Source organism: Hesperophylax consimilis, chromosome 11 (assembly GCF_061612785.1).
Source record: "Hesperophylax consimilis isolate HC1 chromosome 11, BYU_Hcon_1.0, whole genome shotgun sequence".
Classification (NCBI taxonomy): Eukaryota; Metazoa; Arthropoda; class Insecta; order Trichoptera; family Limnephilidae; genus Hesperophylax; species Hesperophylax consimilis.
The window spans coordinates 35,410,750-35,415,353 of NC_142846.1; the positions used below are offsets into that span (position 1 = coordinate 35,410,750).

Below are 4,604 nucleotides of genomic sequence, written 5' to 3' on the forward strand. Positions count from 1 at the left end.
CGTACACTTTAAAATACGCTAAGTTTTATGCGTAGCGTGAGACGACAAAAAATGAGCCTTCATATAGAGTACAGAGTAGCGCGATCTCAATCAGCCTCTTTCTGTACCAGGCCATCACCCAAGTTACACATTAGTCCACCATAACAGTTTTCTATAAATCGGCGCATCAATACAATTATTTATTGTTATTAAGTTTAATTTGTAGAACTCCATTTTAATTTTAATTTTTTTTATAAATTCAATAATATTTTAATATATTACTTTGCGTAGTGGCGATATCGTAACCAATGAGGTTTATCCGAGGTGCGAATATTGATAGTTGAAAATTTTTATATTATAGAATATATAAAAAATAAAAATCAATAAGATTAAGTGAAGTGTACAATGATGGTTGATCGCTTACTTCTTAACGCTAGCTGCGTTCGGTGGCAGCGTATTTAGTGTCAATCAAACGCGGACACGAATAGTGTAACCTTTCTCTGTGGTTGGTTGGGCCGAATCAAGTAAATAATGTGATGCAGCCACAAAAATGACAATCATCGTAACGGAACAAGACAAAAAGTGTTAAAATTGAAGAACTGCACTGAACACTTGAAAAACTCACACAAAACACTAAATAAAATATAGCTATACAGATATCTTTGAGCCAAATACGTAGACAAAGAATTAAGTTTAAACTGAGAAAATTTCTTCTATAAAAATGAGTGATTCTAATTATTCTCACTTAAAACAGTTTGAAGTTTGAAAAAGTTTTATTATATTGACTTTTTGCCTTTTATTAGAGCCAATTGCATAAAATTACAAAATTATTACAGTAAATAATATTTTTTTCGAGATTTCCGATTCTAAAGAAGTAGCCAATTTCTTGAAAACGTCTTAAACTCCATGGAGCTTTTTATCAAGAAATCGTGAATTTTTCCTGGTAAAAACCGAATGCGTACAAAGAGTAATCATTATTCATTGGATGGTTTTAAGAAAACTCGTTGCCTTTCAGAAAGTTGATTTCCATAGTACAAAAGCTTCTGTGAAAATACGTATTTGAGAAGGGTTTTCTTTGATGTGACTCTTGACAAGTCTATGCAACATTAAATTTCTTCAAAGGCGCTGGTATTGGCGACTATATAATAATAATTTGTTATAATTGAATATTAAAGCAATCCATATGCTAAGTGGGTGGATTCGCCAGACTAAAAGACTTCGCCATATTAGTATGGAACATTATCCACAAAAAAAATAATCTGAAATAAATATATTCGCCATCGTACCCAAAAGATTTGCTTTGCAAATTAAATTCATAGAGGGAATATTTAATTTGTTGTTTCCAAGAAAGCATTTAAATTTAAAACATTATTATATGAAATTATATTCGAATCGTTTTGAGTTATAAATAGCAATCATATACCGTAGTTAAGAATATTAATATACTTTACAAAACAAGAGTATATTAATGATATTATTTTGTACGTTGTTTATTATACGTATACCTACTAGTTTTATTCCCTTAGTTTCACTCTATATTATTTGATTTTGGAAATATGGAGCTTGTGTTATTTTTTGAAGATCCAAAGCTCACGAAGGAAAAGTCTTTACTTTATAAAAATAGTTATATTTTACTTTAAGATTTAACAGACCGAAAAGTTACATAAAAATAATTCGTGTAACTAGGGGGAACACGCCTAAGAGGGGGGGAGGTTGTTTGACATATTAATACCGCTGGCGAATCGCCCGTCACTGTCACGGGTGTTCTGATAAATTGTGTGAATTTTTTTTTTCAATAGTAAGATGAACTATTTTAAGGATAATATTTTTGGAAGCGTAATTTTCGAAATAACTTTTTTTACGGTTTTTAATAAGTTAACTCCCTTTTCGTGATGAATTATTTAATCTTTCATGTTTAAGATTAATGACCCTTTTAATAGATTAGTATCTAAGCAAATCAAATAATGGCATCGAGTTTCTTCACAATTCAAGCAAGACGAGAAATCCTCTTTTTCCTAAATTTTTTATTGCTTAGAAATTTGAACCGAAAGTTGACTGGATTATTGACTATTCTATAACTTGCAAAAATGGTAAAGGTACATCACAAAACGTTCACACTAAGCATCAATGTATAAAAAAAAAAATACAGTGTGTGGCAAGCCTGCGCACGAATGAAGTGAAACTTTTAGTATTCTTTTCTCTCTCTTTTCATTTCATATTATTATTATTCAGAATGCTGTACATTATAGTTTTAAAAAACATAAATTTATTTATAGGCGTGTATTTAATAAATGAACGTTTAACTAGATTCCTAATATTGACATATTTATAAGAAACATGTGATGAAAAAAAATTAAAAGTTATAAAAATATGGGATTCGAACCCGGGTCCTGCATAACGAGTGTCGAACGCTCTGCCTCTAGACCGCGAGGAGAGGTATCTCGCACGACGAGAACTGCGTATACAACGTGTACTCCTCAATTGACTTGTCTTGCGCAAATTTTCGTTTTCAAACACGGCAAATGAATAATATCACATAACGTCTCGTTTACGCTTTATATAGGGTCGAATCGAAGATATATCGGCAGTGTGAAGTCATATCTGTCGTTTTTCAAAATATTTTCCTGTATTTATCCGTTTTGGAAAAGATCTATCGTGTTTTAACAGTCTTATACCCGTATGGAGTCTGAATTTGAAAAACATTTCTAAATTTTGAAAAAATCACTTACGGCTGTGTTTTTTACTAAAAAAACTTGTCACGCATGTCTGCGAGGATAATTAGTCGCGTTATCGGCCTTGATTAGTAATTTTAATGATTCAAAATAAAAATAATTAATCAAAATACCGAACGACTCTACCGGCTCAATTTGTAAGCTATATTTCGATCAAAATATCATTTAGGTACCGACCGTTACTTCTAGCCAATTACTCGAATGAACACCTGCCGGTCTGGAGTCTCACTAAATGGATTTAGACATTTCGGGAGACTCTCGGTTAAAATTAACAAATTTATGTAATTTTTTACTACATTATTACAAATCATGTAGATATCTTCTTATTTGTATGCCTGACAAAGTCGCAGCACGAGAGCATTTTATCACTTTTCCTCGTATTAAAAAAATCACAAAAAGAAAAAAAACTTAGTTAAAGCGGGGATCGAACCTCGGTTCTTCACGACGACAATCGGGCGCTCTGCCTCTTAACCGCGAAGCTGAGTTTGGAGAGTGACCTAAACTAGGTATATAATTATTTGCTAGGCTCCTATAGCGAAATGATCACGGTTTTTCGTGACGGTCATGAGTCGGTTTTACTCCGGTCCTCGAAAATGCATAACGCGCGTAAAAAAGTTTCACTTCAATATTTGAAGGAATTTAAAGAATTTATAAGTTCCCATTTTATTTTCATAGGGCATCTTAAGATTGGATTTTTTTTACATTAACCCCACACAGAAAGATGATATGTCATCTTTGGAGTTGGTTTGTAGATGGTCTTTTTATGGGAATGAAGATCTGGGCGGAAAAAAGGGTATGAGAGGTGGGTAGAAATCTAGAGATTAGTGTGTGCAAGAGTGCCGAATTAATGATATATCTCTTGCGCTGCGGCACAAAGCGATGAGTCGATTGAGACTAGTTGGAGAGGTCGAAGGGTTTCCTCAAACCAGCCTCTCCCGATCCGGCACTTCTCGCAGCTGGTAGATAGGTGCATCTTGAACATCCCTCACCCGATGATAGGGTGATAAAAAAAATTAAAGCACTCACTCACCTGAAGAGATTAACTGAAATTTATTACGTAAAAGCTCATTTAAATGGTCCCCTAAGGTATATAAATAAATGCAAACATGTTTATTCTCTACGGTACTTAAATTCTAACATTAAAATGTAAATTAAATGATGTGCCGTCGTTAATAGTGCAGTGTTGTAAATTTTTTTACAATGTTCGTGGAATAAATTATGAAAGTGATGAAAATAATCAACTTAATGCACTCACGTTATTAAGTATCAGCTGAAACATTTGTAATATTTCAGAAAGACAAGAGGAATTGCAGGCATTCCGGAACATCGGGGGATCGCGGTGCATTAATTGAGTCATTAAAATTAACCCTTACACGAAATTAACTCATTTTTATTATGACATTTTCCGTGAATGTTCTGTTCAGGTTTGTGGGTATTATTATGACGTTTCCACGTTGAAACACACCTTTGTCTTTGTCTCTATTAAATTAATTCGAATATAAATATATGAGTGTAGAAAAGCACGGAACTGGCAAAGAAAGGACGAAAATAAATTTAAATAGTATGACTGCCGTAGGAATGAGATACAAAATGCATTAATTCGGGAGGTGGGTATGGTTACCGCTGCCCCGAGAACCATTTATTGGACATTTTTACTGTCGCACCGAATGGTTTTCTACGTTTGGTGACTTAGCAATGGTGCCCGATTTCAAGAGATGAGGTTTTTATGGGTCTTGGCGGCGGTTGCGTCTGCCCACTTGGAGCGTTGTCTGGCCGGATCGAGAGAAACTAGTTGAGAGAGACCATTTGACCTCTGAAGCAGGACTCTATCGACCCATTCGCTTTGCACGGCAGTGAAAGGGAAAGATTCACACGTCCATCATTCCTGGACAC

The 4,604-nt window shown here is 34.1% G+C and overlaps 1 pseudogene; it reads left to right on the forward strand.

The window, feature by feature from the left end:
- The first annotated feature begins 258 nt into the window (after nucleotides 1-258).
- Nucleotides 259-339, forward strand: LOC149420089 (U4 spliceosomal RNA; annotated as a pseudogene).
- Nucleotides 340-4,604: the final 4,265 nt, after the last annotated feature.